We start from the raw sequence: 17,606 nt of genomic DNA, 5'->3' as shown, positions 1-17,606 counted from the left end.
CCTGGGCCCCCACATACACAGTAGGTAGTAATGACATATGAACAAGATAGTACTAAATAACGAGGCTATATAAATGCTGAAAAGCAGACCACATAAGATGAGCTTTGAAACAATTACAATTGAGGGCAAATGCTACTTATAACAGTAATTCAACGCTTTCAATAGGTGCACAGTATATCTGTACTATAATAACATAGCTAAATATGACTAAATATGAGTGCCATACCAAGTCTGTAATACCAACAACAGGTTAGGTGCACTAACACAAAGCAGAAAACAAATATTAGTAAAGTACTAGACAAAAGGAAGACCAGCCGGATTTTCCTCCCTATAGTAGTCAAATAGTAGCATGCCCAAAAAACTTCATGATAAAACGCAGTAATAAAGCTCAAAGGAGGGATAAAGCTATTAGTCCCATGGACAAATTACCCATGTGAGAGAAAATCACATAAGGAGCCTGTCCCAAAGCTGTGTATGTGTGGAAGGAGAAAAAGGGGACCAGGGGGGGGGTCAGAGACCCAACGCGTGTCGCCACAGGAGTGGCTTCATCAGGGGTGAGGGTAGAAGACTCAAACGGTGCTTTATATGCAAAAAACAAAATTGGCCTAAGTGCAAACAGCTGGGAAAGCACATAGCGTACATGTGCAAAGGACGCCATACCTGGAGGAAGCCTGGAGGCAGAACGCCGGGTCCAACAAACATGGATGGCGCTGGCTGAGTTCGCATGTCCAAACAGCGGGGACCCGGAAGTAACAGAAATATAACCTGGTGCCGTGCATTGGCTTCTAAACACTTAGACGCCGGGTATACCAATATGGACGGCGCAAGTATAAATGCGCATGCGCGAACGACAACAAGAATGCAAATAGTTAGTGAACCGCAGCGCTTTAGAGTATGGGCGCAGGGTGTACCAAGATGGCACAGATTAGGATGCGCACGCGCGAGCCCAAGACTGGGACCATTACATTCAGAAAATATGCATAAATATTGGTAAAAGAACAAAATATTAGCTACTTCACATATAGAAGCCAGATGTACGGCGCAAGTATAAGTGCGCATGCGCGAACGCCAACAAGAATGCAAACAGGTAGTAAACCACAGCGCTTTAGAATATAGGCGCAGGGTGTACCAAGATGGCCCAGATTAGGATGCGCACGCGCGAGCCCAAAACTGGGACCATTAGGCTACTTTCACACTAGCGTTAACTGCATTCCGTCACAATGCGTCGTTTTGCCGAAAAAACGCATCCTGCAAAAGTGTTTGCAGGATGCGTTTTTTCGCCATTGATTAACATTAAGCGACGCATTGTGACGGATTGCCACACGTCGCACCCGTCGTGCAGTGGCGGACCGTCGGGAGCAAAAAACGTTGCTTGCAACGTTTTTTGCTCCGTCGTAAACGTCTTTTCCGACCGCGCATGCGCGGCCGGAACTCCGCCCCCACCTCCCCGCACCTCACAATGGGGCAGCGGATGCGCTGGAAAAATGCATCCGCTGCCCCCGTTGTGCGGCGGAGACCACGCTAGCGTCGGGAACCTCGGCCCGACGCACAGCGACGGGTTGTTCCCGACGCTAGTGTGAAAGTAGCCTTACAGTCAAAAAATATGCATCAATATTGATAAAAGAACCAAATATTAGCTACTTCACATATAGAAGCCAGGTATACCAATATGCAGCGCAAATAGAGGTGCGAACGGCGAAACCCATGAGACATAAGAGAAATCAAACTGATGATAAGAGATAGCATTTAAAGACGTAAGCGTAAGGAATACCAGGATGGCGCAGATTAGAAAGCGCATGCGCGAACCCAAAATTAGAACCATTACAGGCAGATGATGTGCACTAATGCTGATAAGAGAACCACGCTAACGCAATGAGATGCCATCAAGTGTTGACCAAATAATATAATAACAATACACACACGTTTGAACAGCAATAAAGGTAGTCAACAGAAAGGACTACATTATGCTCATACCAAAGGGCAAAAAAACCCCTTTGCAGAAAGAAACAATGCAATTTCTGCAGGGGAATAAATGGATAAATTTTGCCCATTATATAGTCTGTTGGTGATAACCATGGTGTCCACATTATAGGCCACAGTCTGTAAAAAGGCTATTTAATATGTGATATTTAGTACATAATAAATTTATTTAAAAATAGCTTAAACAGTTGAGCCGTCAATTACAAAACTAGGTGCCTCAAGAATATAATAAGAGGGCACAAAAAATAACACAGCAGAGGAGGGAAAAAGCAACATACACGTTTGCCCACAGAAGAGAGCCTACCAGGAAGAAATGTGTGTACTGTGTATAAAGAAATAATATGCAGCACGCCCCAAAGGAACAATCCGGCTGGTCATGAACCCACTTTGGATAAAACACAATGAATATTATGTGCCAAGAGCTGTTTAAATAACACGTTCATAGGGATAGGTAAGACTGATAATGCCCGAAAAGAATCAGTCCATGGAGTGGTGCTGGGAAAAAAAAAACAAAAAAAAACACAACACACTACAATTGCTTATAATATCCAGTAAAGAGAAATTCCTTGTTGAGGCCTTTAGGTGAAAGGCTTTGCAAGGTGAAGATCCACTTGGTTTCACAACGGAGCAGGCAATTATGTATATCGCCCCCCCTAATGTTCATCTTAACAGATTCAAGTCCCATGACCCTAAAACTGGAGGGTCTACCACGATGTTGATCCAGAAAATGTTGGGCGACTGATGTAAGAGGCTTGTTTTTTTCTTTATCCCTCCGAGCTGTCGAGATATTTGAAAGATGTTGCTGTGTCCTTCTCCTTATTTCCTGTGTTGTCTGGCAGAATGGTTATAGACGATAGTCTCCTCCCACCATCCAAGAAAAAGGTTGGCATATGAGGGCGCGCAACGCGCCCCCATAGCCGTACCCGAAATCTGGCGGTAGAACTTTCTGTCGAAAACAAAATAGTTTTTGTCTAGTGTAAAGTACAACAGCTTTAAGAGGAAGCTATCGAATGCCTGAGACTGGTCCGAGAATTTGTCAAGGAAATAATTGACAGCCTGCATACCTGCTTGGTGGGAAATGCTTGTGTACAAGGATTCGACGTCCATGCAGACAAGGAAAGATCCTTCTGGAATTACCAATTCCTCGACAAACTGCATGAGATGAGATGAGTCTCTGGTGAAAGATTTAAGAGAGGTCCCTAATGGCTGCAAGAAGTGATCTACATAGATGCATGGACGTTCAAATATGCTGCCAATACCGGAGACTATAGGTCTGCCAGGTGGTTCAGTCACAGACTTATGCACTTTAGGGAGTGCATAAAAAGTGGGAACCACCGGAGTAGGGGTGGTGAGGAAGGTAGCTTCTTTTTTTGTGATGACATTATCATGTAGAGCTGTCTGGATCACATGGTCCAATTGTCCCTTGAAAAAAATAGTGGGATCTGAGGGTAATATTGTATAACAGTGGCCGTTATTAAGTTGGCGACTAATTTCCTTACAGTACTGTTCATGTGGCCATAACACAACATTCCCCCCCTTATCGGCTTCACGTATGACAAATGCCCCATTGCTTTTTAAGTTATGTAATGCCTCTCTTTCCTCCTTACCCAAATTGTTGCCCCTGAGATGATCCAACTTGAGTTTCTCAATATCATTACAGACCTTATCAAAAAAGATCTGTACCACAGGAAATAAGGAGAAGGACGGGGTAGCTTGAGATGGAAGTCGCCTGGTTAATCTGCCGCTGCTACCTTGTGACTCATTTTCTTCCAGCAAATCCAAAAGGTCACAGAAAGTTTGTTTCTCATTATCCGGAAGAGTATCTATGAGAGATGGTTGATGGTAAAGAAGTTTAAAAGTAAGCTGGCGGCAGAAGAGATAAAGGTCCTTAATCAAAATGAATTTATTAAGAGGATTCATAGGGGAGAAGGATAAGCCTCTAGAAAGAACAGACTGCTCGGGAACCGATAAAACATGTGTAGAGAGGTTAATAATTTGTAAATTAGCTTCCATATTCTTACCATCAGAAGCATTATTCAACGTTTTCTGTTGTTGGACCTGGTTTCCCTCCTGTATGTTGGAGACCAATTCCTGTAGACTCTGCCCTTCTTTCGGTACTGAGTGATGTTTTCTGTAACCCCTCCGCTGGCGCCTTCTGCGTCGCTGGGGTCTGAAGATAAAAAATCACTGGACGCTGTTTCTTCTCTAGGCGCAGTGGTCCTTATATCACCAGAGTTCTCAAAGAAAGGTCGTCGATTACCATGGTGTACCCACTTATAGGCTCTGCCACTCTGAAAGTCCGATTTATCCCTGTGAAATTTATTCCTTTTACGGGAAATTATATCCTTTTCAAAGGTGTCAATAATAGTTTTTAGTTTAAGCTGGAAAGGGGTAACCAAGGTGTCTTTGTCAAAATCATTAAGTTTAGTTTCAAGAATTTTAATCTCATCTTTAGTTTTACTCAACAGAACCTGATCATGCTCAATCAACATGTCAATCAAGATGGTGGAGCATTTAGCAAGCCCTGATTCCCATATTTTGCGAAAGTCTGGGGTTACCTCCCAAGCAGGGAATATCTGTACACGTAGCCCGCGGGGTATAAACCCCGCTTTTTTATATTCTTCAAGGCTACTAATGTTCCACCAGATTTTGGTTAAATTCTTATGGAGATCTGTAATTTTAGAAGACACCATATGGAAATCAGACTCCCTATTTGGACCAGCCAGTGTAGTATTTGATACATTGTCAAATAGACCCAAAGCTCTGTTACTCCAAGCCGTTTCTCTAGTAGAGAGATCCATGCCACTTAGGTAATTGCAATAAAGCCAACAAAACTTATAAAAAGTTGTATGAACAATACCGATTTTAAATATCAGTCAAATGTGCCACACTCCAGAAGTGGGAGTGGTCAGATATTCGGGGAATCTTGGACCAAAATTGGGGCATTCTCATGAGTGACAAGAGGACTATTCCATTTGTCTCACACTCCCCTTGTTTGGTTGCCAGAAGGGCCAAAAACTTGAGAGATAACTTATGCCATAGCCACTACCAGCATCCAACAGTGAGACTCAATTGTGGCCACATTACTTTCGGAACATATCCTTGCGGGAATTGTAATGTTTGCCAGTATATGATCGCTCAGGATGGTTGTTCTATTTCAACTCTCTCATTTCAGATCCGTCCAAGAGAATTCTTTAACTGTAGATCGCACAATGTGGTTTACGCCATCCTTTGTGATTGCCCAATGGTCTATGTCGGCCAGACGACACAGGAAATAAGGAGAAGGACACAGCAACATCTTTCAAATATCTCGACAGCTCGGAGGGATAAAGAAAAAAACAAGCCTCTTACATCAGTCGCCCAACATTTTCTGGATCAACATCGTGGTAGACCCTCCAGTTTTAGGGTCATGGGACTTGAATCTGTTAAGATGAACATTAGGGGAGGCGATATACATAATTGCCTGCTCCATTGTGAAACGAAGTGGATCTTCACCTTGCAAAGCCTTTCACCTAAAGGCCTCAACGAAGAATTTCTCTTTACTGGATTTTATAAGCAATTGTAGTGTGTTGTGTTTTTTTTTTAGTTTTTTTTCCCAGCACCACTCCATGGACTGATTCTTTTTGGGCATTATCAGTCTTACCTATCCCTATGAACGTGTTATTTAAACAGCTCTTGGCACATAATATTCATTGTGTTTTATCCAAAGTGGGTTCATGACCAGCCGGATTGTTCCTTTGGGGCGTGCTGCATATTATTTCTTTATACACAGTACACACATTTCTTCCTGGTAGGCTCTCTTCTGTGGGCAAACGTGTATGTTGCTTTTTCCCTCCTCTGCTGTGTTATTTTTTGTGCCCTCTTATTATATTCTTGAGGCACTTAGTTTTGTAATTGACGGCTCAACTGTTTAAGCTATTTTTAAATAAATTTATTATGTACTAAATATCACATATTAAATAGCCTTTTTACAGACTGTGGCCTATAATGTGGACACCATGGTTATCACCAACAGACTATATAATGGGCAAAATTTATCCATTTATTCCCCTGCAGAAATTGCATTGTTTCTTTCTGCAAAGGGTTTTTTTTGCCCTTTGGTATGAGCATAATGTAGTCCTTTCTGTTGACTACCTTTATTGCTGTTCAAACGTGTGTGTATTGTTATTATATTATTTGGTCAACACTTGATGGCATCTCATTGCGTTAGCGTGGTTCTCTTATCAGCATTAGTGCACATCATCTGCCTGTAATGGTTCTAATTTTGGGTTCGCGCATGCGCTTTCTAATCTGCGCCATCCTGGTATTCCTTACGCTTACGTCTTTAAATGCTATCTCTTACCATCAGTTTGATTTCTCTTATGTCTCATGGGTTTCGCCGTTCGCACCTCTATTTGCGCTGCATATTGGTATACCTGGCTTCTATATGTGAAGTAGCTAATATTTGGTCTTTTATCAATATTGATGCATATTTTTTGACTGTACTGGTCCCAGTTTTGGGCTCGCGCGTGCGCATCCTAATCTGGGCCATCTTGGTACACCCTCGCCCTATATTCTAAAGCGCTGTGGTTTACTACCTGTTTGCATTCTTGTTGGCGTTCGCGCATGCGCACTTATACTTGCGCCGTACATCTGGCTTCTATATGTGAAGTAGCTAATATTTTGTTCTTTTACCAATATTTATGCATATTTTCTGAATGTAATGGTCCCAGTCTTGGGCTCGCGCGTGCGCATCCTAATCTGTGCCATCTTGGTACACCCTGCGCCCATACTCTAAAGCGCTGCGGTTCACTAACTATTTGCATTCTTGTTGTCGTTCGCGCGTGCGCATTTATACTTGCGCCGTCCATATTGGTATACCCGGCGTCTAAGTGTTTAGAAGCCAATGCACGGCACCCGGTTATATTTCTGTTACTTCCGGGTCCCCGCTGTTTGGACATGCGCACTAAGCCAGCGCCATCCATGTTTGTTGGACCCCGCGTTCTGCCTCCAGGCTTCCTCCAGGTATGGCGTCCTTTGCACATGTACGCTATGTGCTTTCCCAGCTGTTTGCACTTAGGCCAATTTTGTTTTTTGCATATAAAGCACCGTTTGAGTCTTCTACCCTCACCCCTGATGAAGCCACTCCTGTGGCGACACGCGTTGGGTCTCTGACACCCCCTCTGGTCCCCTTTTTCTCCTTCCACACATACACAGCTTTGGGACAGGCTCCTTATGTGATTTTCTCTCACATGGGTTATTTGTCCATGGGACTAATAGCTTTATCCCTCCTTTGAGCTTTATTACTGCGTTTTATCATGAAGTTTTTTTGGGCATGCTACTATTTGACTACTATAGGGAGGAAAATCCGGCTGGTCTTCCTTTTGTCTAGTACTTTACTAATATTTGTTTTCTGCTTTGTGTTAGTGCACCTAACCTGTTGTTGGTATTACAGACTTGGTATGGCACTCATATTTAGTCATATTTAGCTATGTTATTATAGTACAGATATACTGTGCACCTATTGAAAGCGTTGAATTACTGTTATAGGTAGCATTTGCCCTCAATTGTAATTGTTTCAAAGCTCATCTTATGTGGTCTGCTTTTCAGCATTTATATAGCCTCGTTATTTAGTACTATCTTGTTCATATGTCATTACTACCTACTGTGTATGTGGGGGCCCAGGGGGGTTTTACCTCTCATTGGGGTATGTTGTTATATGGTTTTTAAATGGTTTTATTCTAGTTTTGTGTGTTTTGGACTCAAATAAAATTTATATTTTTCTACTTTCTTGATCTCTAACATTGGATATTTACATTTAGGATGTTCCCCAATTGGTGTTGTTTCTTTTTTCTTTGTTTTCTTCAGTAATGTTATCCCTTGGGCATGCGCAGTTAGCGCTGCCCATCTTCTGACATCATTTGATGTCAGGCTGACTGCGTCTGTGATGCCGCGCAGCCCGAGATCCCACCCCGTAGTGCCTTCTGACTTTATTCATACTGCGGGGCTGGGATTCATGGGCATGCACAGTGCATATCTTCGCCTCTCACTCATCTCCCTCTGCCTTCTTCAGACTGTGCGGCGTCAGCTGATCCCTAATCGCATGCCACGGCATGCCACTCAGAGATTTAGATGGAAACCCCAAAGTAAGTGGCCAGCGCAGAACACCAGATAACTGTGATCCCAAACATTATGTAAAAGCTTCCACTTAATCCACAATAAAAGCAAGTCCCCACTCAGATCTGTCATCTGTTAATGGAAATATAGTGGGCCTCCACATTACCAGTATTACAAAGGCTCTGGAAAAGCGAAATGGCTCCTTACCCGCCAAAAGAAATTCAGCAAATTCTCCGCTCCCAAATCCAAATACCCAGGGCTGCCACCAGGAATTTCAAGGCCCCCATACTGGCAAAATTTTCGGGGCCCCCTTGAGACTCCGCTCAGGCTCCACCCCAGCTCCGCCTCCACCCATCGAACCTTCCACAATCTCACTGCTCACTCTTGGAAAAACTCCTCTTCTGCACCACGTCCTCACCAATCACACATTATCAATTCCCATCGAATACCAGATCACATACGTAGTCAACAGCTTTTGTTTTGGCAAAAAGATTTTTCTTCTGCCACCATGACAAGGTAGACTCTTTTGGGACGGTAATACTCTAACCTATTAAAAATGTCTTTATATATCCAATACTCTTTTTAGGTATATTTTTTTATTTTTCTTCAAGGCAATATGTCACATACATTTTTTAAATGATCAATAATACCATATACAAGGGACAAATACCATCACACCATGACAAGTCCACATATTACCATCACATAGTGAGCAAATAATACCACATACAAGGAACAAATACCACCACACAATGACCAGACCACATATTACCACCACATTGTGACCAAATAATAGCACATACAAGGGACAAATATCATCACACCATGGCAGGACCACATATTACCACCACACAGTGACCTAATAATACCATGCAAAAGGAACAACCACCACACCATGGCCGGACCACAGATTTTCACCACATAATGACCTATTATACCACATACAAGGGACAAATACCACCACACCATGGACAGACTACATATAATACGAGATACAAGGAATAAATACTGCCACACCATGGCCAGACCACATATTACCATCACATAGTGAACAAATAATACCACATAAAAGGAACAAACACCACCACACCATGACCAGACAAAATATTACCACCATATTGTGAATGGATAATAATGACGAACTAAAAGGATCTACCATATAGTGTATGTCAGATTAATGTTCCACTGTTGAACGGAAAAAATTGAGACCCAGCGGTGGCTGTGCAGCTCTTTCCATTTATTTCTATAGAGACTCCAAAAATTTCAGAATGACCTTGGTGGGACATTTATGTATGTAACATAGATGATATATCTCATCAATATGCCATAAATATCCCTGATGGGACAGTGAACTTTCTAATTACATGGTCAAGATATACAGACATACACCTGTACTTTAGTCAGAGATAAGTATACACTAATATAACCAATTCTACCCCCATAAAGAGGCCATATTGTGCTCAGATAACAGGTCTGTGCAGGCAGCAGAGGATTTTTACGCTCTGGACTTTTCAAGAGTCTACAGCACTGATCAGACCATTCTTAGGAGAGGTAACAAGGACCTTTCTGCAGTCTTCACTTGTCCTTGATAGTGGATACTTGGAAACAATTATAGAACTGTTTTTTTGCATTGTGTAATTCCTCTGCTGTTTCTCCTGAAAATCTATGAATAAACTGACCAATGGTTTACACCATTTATCTGTGTCCCTACCAGTCTAATCTTGGCTGATCACTGCTGACAGTATCAGACTGCATGGACGCATCTTATTTAGGAGGTGATTGGTGACCCCTAGTTGTCAGTTAGGCCTGGGGTACAGATTTTGCAATGTGACTGATTGATTTAACACATCGAGTGAAAGCTGAAGTTCTATGAATTGTATGGCATGCAGTAAACTGCTTTGTACAGCAGCTGTAGCCCTTTAGGTAACGTCAGGTAGTGTCTGCTTAGGCCAGGCGCTATACACACATTTCCAGGAGTAACAACAGAGGATGTGCACAACAAAGGGTCCACAGGCATTATATATTAATGGGGTTGTCCACTACTAGGACAACCCCTTCTTGATGTTAATGTTCGGCCCCGATAAAATAATAAAGCCTATACTCCCCTACTGTGTGGCGTCATTCCTGTGGTGTCGGCAGTCGCTCTCCCTGGAGCTCTCGTGTGGTGTTGGGTCATTCATGTGAGGGTATGTTTCCACAGTACAGATTGGCAGCGCTTTAGATGCAGCTCCGTCCAAAGTGCTGCCGGCTTTTGTACACGCGGTGATTCTGCATGTGTTCATTGAACCGTGCGGAATCACTGCATCCTATACATAGACTGTAATTTATCTTGCGGAGACTGAGCGTCTCCACAAGATAAACAGACATGCTGCGGTCTATAAAGATGCGTCGCCTGTCCGATTACCCAGGGCTGCCGGACGCGGCCGTGCGCACATAGTGGAGACGGGATTTCATAAAATCCCCTCCACTATGCTGTAACATCTAGACGCTGCAGATTGGACGCTGCGGCTCTAAGCAGCATCCAATACGAAGCGTTTCCTGACGGTGGAAACACACCCTAAGGGTATGAGCACACGTCAGGATTTCTTGCAGAAATTTTCCTGACAAAATCCGGACATTTCTGCCAGAAATCTGCTTGCGTTTTTTTGCGCTTTTTTTGCACGTTTTTGATGCGTGTTTTGTGCGGGTTTATTTGGGGATTTTTTGAGTTTTTTTCCGGATAGTCCAATTTAATGGGAAATCCGCAAAAAATCCACAAAAAGAATCAACATGTTGCTTCTTTTTCCTGAATGCAACATTTGCACAAAAAATGCGGAATGTATTCTAAATGATAGGATGCATAATGTATGCGTTTTTTATGCAGAATTATAGCGTTTTTATCAGGAAATTCCCCAAAAATTCCTGAAGAAATCCTGACGTGTGCACATACCCTAAGGCTAGGTTCACATTGCGTTAGGGCAATCCGTTTAGCACATAGCGCTAGCGGATTGTGCTAACGCTATGTATCTATAGGGATCACGTTTGCCAATCCCGCTAGTGAGGAACGGACCTCGGGCGCACCTCGGACGCTGCAAGCAGCGTCTGAGGTCCATCAGAAAAAAACGGTACATCGCTAGTGCGTGCCGAAAATGACATGCGCTAGCGATGCGTTGGCAACCCGTTAGCACATTGCTGTCATTGGGTGCGCTAACGGACCCGTTACATGGCATTAATTGCGACAATTTCGCCATGTAACGGAGTCCGCTAGCGTACACCCATTAACGCAATGTGAACCTAGCCTAATAGTTGCTGAAAATATAAAAAGAGACCTCAGTGACCCTATAAAACTGACATGATAATCACTGTGAACCCTGACCACACTTATCTCTAAGCCTACATATAGTGAAATAACTGTGGTTTTACTGTGTGGACTATTCCGTCCATTACATAATGACGTTAATGATAAATATGAGAATGCAGAACTACGGGCCTGTGCTCTGAAGTTATCCACATACAGGTCCTTCTCAAAAAATTAGCATATAGTGTTAAATTTCATTATTTACCATAATGTAATGATTACAATTAAACTTTCATATATTATAGATTCATTATCCACCAACTGAAATTTGTCAGGTCTTTTATTGTTTTAATACTGATGATTTTGGCATACAACTCCTGATAACCCAAAAAACCTGTCTCAATAAATTAGCATATTTCACCCGTCCAATCAAATAAAAGTGTTTTTTAATAACAAACAAAAAAACCATCAAATAATAATGTTCAGTTATGCACTCAATACTTGGTCGGGAATCCTTTGGCAGAAATGACTGCTTCAATGCGGCGTGGCATGGAGGCAATCAGCCTGTGACACTGCTGAGATGTTATGGAGGCCCAGGATGCTTCAATAGCGGCCTTAAGCTCATCCAGAGTGTTGGGTCTTGCGTCTCTCAACTTTCTCTTCACAATATCCCACAGATTCTCTATGGGGTTCAGGTCAGGAGAGTTGGCAGGCCAATTGAGCACAGTAATACCATGGTCAGTAAACCATTTACCAGTGGTTTTGGCACTGTGAGCAGGTGCCAGGTCGTGCTGAAAAATGAAATCTTCATCTCCATAAAGCATTTCAGCCGATGGAAGCATGAAGTGCTCCAAAATCTCCTGATAGCTAGCTGCATTGACCCTGCCCTTGATGAAACACAGTGGACCAACACCAGCAGCTGACATGGCACCCCACACCATCACTGACTGTGGGTACTTGACACTGGACTTCAGGCATTTTGGCATTTCCTTCTCCCCAGTCTTCCTCTAGACTCTGGCACCTTGATTTCCGAATGACATGCAAAATTTGCTTTCATCAGAAAAAAGTACTTGGGACCACTTAGCAACAGTCCAGTGCTGCTTCTCTGTAGCCCAGGTCAGGCGCTTCTGCCGCTGTTTATGGTTCAAAAGTGGCTTTACCTGGGGAATGCGGCACCTGTAGCCCATTTCCTGCACACGCCTGTGCACGGTGGCTCTGGATGTTTCCACACCAGACTCAGTCCACTGCTTCCTCAGGTTCCCCAAGGTCTGGAATCGGTCCTTCTCCACAATCTTCCTCAGGGTCCGGTCACCTCTTCTCGTTGTACAGCGTTTTCTGCCACATTGTTTCCTTCCAACAGACTTACCATTGAGGTGCCTTGATACAGCACTCTGGGAACAGCCTATTTGTTGAGAAATTTCTTTCTGGGTCTTACCCTCTTGCTTGAGGGTGTCAATGATGGCCTTCTTGACATCTGTCAGGTCGCTAGTCTTACCCATGATGGGGGTTTTGAGTAATGAACCAGGCAGGGAGTTTTTAAAAGCCTCAGGTATCTTTTGCATGTGTTTAGAGTTAATTAGTTGATTCAGAAGATTAGGGTAATAGGTCGTTTAGAGAACCTTTTCTTGATATGCTAATTTATTGAGACAGGTTTTTTGGGTTATCAGGAGTTGTATGCCAAAATCATCAGTATTAAAACAATAAAAGACCTGACAAATTTCAGTTGGTGGATAATGAATCTATAATATATGAAAGTTTAATTGTAATCATTACATTATGGTAAATAATGAAATTTAACACTATATGCTAATTTTTTGAGAAGGACCTGTACTGCTTTTTGGATGCCGGTTTTCTGCTAAAAAAATGCCGTGTTGGTTGAAAAATGCTGCGCACATTATGTGCATTTTTGATGCATTCATTTAAAAAGGTAAAAGAAATGCAACAAAACACTGGAAGAATTGACACGCTGCAATTTTTTAAAAGAAAGCACAACGCAAGAAAAAAATATTTTGCGGCTACTGTAAAATGCTCACTTATATATACATACAGTATACCGGTATATGACGTCTGCTCACACAATATAGGTGCGGTGCGTTATTAAAGATAAGACTCTGAGAGCGATAATTCATGAACATACACACGTTGTGTGCTGGTATTAGGGCACAGAGCGCAGCGCTCATCTGCAGATGGCCGCTCTACAGTCACTCTACACTGATAGCACCACATATACCAGCATCCTGCAGGGATCATTTATCAGGGGGGGGTCTAGTACACCAGGGGTCCAATGGGTATCTGCCAGGAAGGGTTAATCATGACTTTGGGCCTGATAACATATACACTAGAACCACAGACAGTATAGGCTCACACACTTATTTATCAACAGGAAAATACATATACTGTACACTATACATTACATACAACATATACTACAGATACAAGGATCATATATATACTGTACACTGTACATTACATACACTATTACATATACATGGATCATCTGCAGTATACCCATACACACTCACTATTACATATACATGGATCATCTGCAGTATACCCATACACACTCATTTACAAACAAGAAAATACATATACGGCACACTATACATTACATACACTATATACACATACTATCGTACTCACACTATTATATATACTTACCTATCCTGCCGGGCCTTCACCACATGTCCCATCATCCCAGGACAGCAGACAGCCAGGGCAGATGTCAGTAGGCTGAGCCCCAGCACAGCAGAAGACTATGATGGCTGCTTCCTCTTCCAGCACAGACACTTGGTCACCCCCTACCCCGGTCCCGACTGCAGCAAGCGATGTGAGTACAGGGAGACTTCCTACACAGCAGTTTCCAAACCAGTACTAGGGGGGCAGTGTAGTGTAGTGCAGTGCTGGCAGCTTGCTCCTACAGGAATAGTGGGGCCCGGGGATCCCTCCTGCAGCCCAGTGAGAAGCCCTAGTTCTGGAGCCAGTAGGAGGCAGCATCGCAGAATTGCTGACCTTTCCTGGCTCCAATCTCTTGCTGCTGCTGTCATTTTCAGGAGTTGGTGGAGGGTGAGAGAAGATGGAGGCGGCACCGAGCTCTGCAATGAGCCAGTGCCCAGCACCTTGGGCATCGTGTCTGCTGCACAGTGTGCAGCCACATCAGAGAGGAGCGATGCAGTAGGACCAGCAGGACAGTGCCACCCCTGTCCCTGGAACCCGGTTATCAGGAGGAAAAGAGGTGGGGTCCGAAGTGTGTGAGACATGCTGCCAGCATGTCTCAGTCAGTCCAGGTCCTCCTTCCTTGCCTCTGCTCACAGGCCCCTTACACAAGTAAGGGTAGTAATGCCCTGATGGCAGCCCTGCAAATACCCCCCCTCCCTTCTGAGCCCATGTGCCTAAATCACATTTAGTGCCCATATGTTTGCCATTTCTGTAGTGATGAGAGCCCACCTAATTTACAGGTGCGTGTCTCCAGAAGTATGAGCTGGGCACAAAGTACTGGTCACTACAGCGTACTGCTCACTACAACGGCAGTTTGCAATTTTCACTCCGGAACATCAACTGCTGTCTGTTTCTGGAAAACACCCACGGAGTCAAAATCATCACTACAACTGTAGATAAATTCCTAAAGGGTCATAATTTCCAAAAAGTGGTCACTTGGGGGGATTCTACTTTTGTAGGGGCTCTTTATATGGAATCCGCAAACTAGTCTAGGGAAATCTGCGCTCCAGGAGGCAAATAGCGCTTCGTCCCTACCAAGTCAATCCGTATGGCAAAGTAGTACTGTACAGCAACGTACGGGGCATTTCTACATTCAGTAGAAATTGTGGGACAAATTCTGGTGCCATTTTTACCCATTTTCCAGTGTGAAAATGTAAAACTTGGGGCTAACACACAATCTTGGTGGCAAAAATGTAAATTATTTTTTCTTCACTGCCCAATGGTATAAATGTCTGTGACACACCTGTGGTGTCAATATAATCACTGCACCACTAGATGAATTAATTGAGAGGTTTGGTTTGTAAAATGGGGTAACTTATAGGGGGTTCTGCAGTTCTGGCACCTCAGGGGCTCTGTCAGTGTAACATGGCACCCTCAAACAAGTGCAGCGAAATCTGCACTGTAATATGTCGCTACTTCCATTCTGAGCTTTGCACTGTGCCTCAAAAGTAGTTTTCAACCACATATGGGGTCTCAATGAACTCAGGAGAAATTTCACAACAAACTTTTGAGTCCATTTTTTCTTTTTGCACTTGTTAAAATTAAAAAATTTGTAGCTAAAAAAGATTTTGGTGAGAAAAATGTCATTTTTTTTATTTTCACGGATTAACCTTATAAACTTCTGTGAAGCACCTGTGGGTTCAAGGTGCTCAATATACATCTAAATAAGTTCCCTAATGGGTCTAGTTTTCAAAATGGTGTCACTTGTTGGGGATTTCCACTGTTTAGGCACATCAGGGGCTCTCCAAACGTGATATGGCAACTGCTAATTATTCCAGCATATTTTACATTCAAAAAGTGAAATGGCGCTCCTTCCCTTCTGAGCCCTGCTGTGTGCCCAAACAGTAGATTTCCCCCCATATGGGGTATCGGCATGCTCAGGAGAAATTGCACAACAAAATGTATGGTCCATTTTCTCCTGTTACACTCACTTGCAAAAGTGAAAAAATAGGTCTAAAAGAAATTTTTTGTGAAAGAAAAGTAAATGTTTATTTTTTCCTTCCACATTCCAAAAATTCATGTGAAGCACTTGAAGGGTTAATAAACTTCTTGAATGTGGTTTTGAGTACCTTGAATGGTGCAGTTTTTAGAATAGCGTCATTTTTGGGTGTTTTCTGTTATATAGGCCCCCCAAAGTCATTTCAAATGTGAGGTGGTCCCTAAAAAAATGGTTTTGCAACTTGTGTTGTAAAAATGAGAAATCGCTGGTCAACTTTTAACCCTGATAACTTCCTAACAAAAAAGTTGTGCTGATGTAAAGTAAACATAAGGAAATGTTATTTATTAACTATCTTGAGTGACATAACTCTCTGATTTAAGGGTATAACAGTTAAAAGTTTGAAAATTGCAAAAAATTTTAAAATTTTTGCCAAATTTCCATTTTTTCACAAATAAACGCAAGTCATATCAAAGAAATTTTACCACTGTCATAAACTACAATATGTCATGAGAAAACCATCTCAGAATCATCGGGATCCGTTGAAGCATTCCAGAGTTATGACCTCATAAAGTGATAGTGCTCAGAATTGTAAAAAATTACCAGTTCAGGAAGGTTAAAACAGGCTTTGGGGTGAAGGGGTTAAAGAATCTTCTTGAGAGAATGCGATTTTCATAGAGGAATATCGTGAGGTTGTAAGCAGGTTGCGGGATGCAGTGACGCAAAGGAGGCAGAGCAGAGGTTAACAATATAACAATTTGATTGACACAAAAGATTAACTCCTCGCAGGGAGATAAACAGTTAAATTGAAATGAGAAAATGTAAGATAACAGGAGTCCAATTATTAAAATTATCCTGTCCTTATGTTCCTCCACCGCAGATGTTCCGTTGGGGGTTGTAGTACTGGCGACAACCAGGGTAGTATCCACAGATGGGGTCCTACAGACGACGGACCAACTTCTAGTGGCAACGGGCGGTCTCCTGTTGTGCCCCTAGTCCATGAGCCTGTGCAGCTAAAGTAACAAGAGCTGCAGCAATCCTGGGGTCAAACGAAAGCCGACGTGCACTGTCTGGGCGAAAGGACCGTGGCCTACTGTCCTGTAACCGACCCTCCCTTCTCTGTACATGCACGGTATTTACTGTCACTGGGCGTGCTGCGCTCTCTACACACTGTCCCTCTGGAGTGCTCACTTAATCTCTGCCGCGGCTTGTCTCCACACTGTCTGTCACGGTGCGGAGCGCACCGCATGCCTGCTTATGCTCGCGCTGCCGGGGCGGAAACTAACTTGCTTCGTGCGCTTTTAGCTCTTTTTCTGGCATAAACACGCCCCTTTTTCCTGGGTCAAGGGGTCTGTTTGGTCCTCTATTCCTTCCCACGGGCAACATGGGACTCAGCCTCGACAGTTCCGGGCACAGCTCAATACAGGTACCCGCAGCCCGGTCTTCCTCCTTACCCTCCCCCTCTCCTTTAGCTCACCATTCCATGGGCGAGGGTTTTTTCAGCAGATGTTGACACTCTTCCATTTCTCGAATAATCCATTGCCAAACAAAAACTTCAGAATCCCATAGGATTGCATGGGGATGCGTTTTTTAAGCGTTTTT

The sequence above is a fragment of the Ranitomeya variabilis genome, chromosome 4 (assembly GCF_051348905.1).
Source record: "Ranitomeya variabilis isolate aRanVar5 chromosome 4, aRanVar5.hap1, whole genome shotgun sequence".
Classification (NCBI taxonomy): Eukaryota; Metazoa; Chordata; class Amphibia; order Anura; family Dendrobatidae; genus Ranitomeya; species Ranitomeya variabilis.
This window is presented reverse-complemented; position numbering follows the sequence as displayed.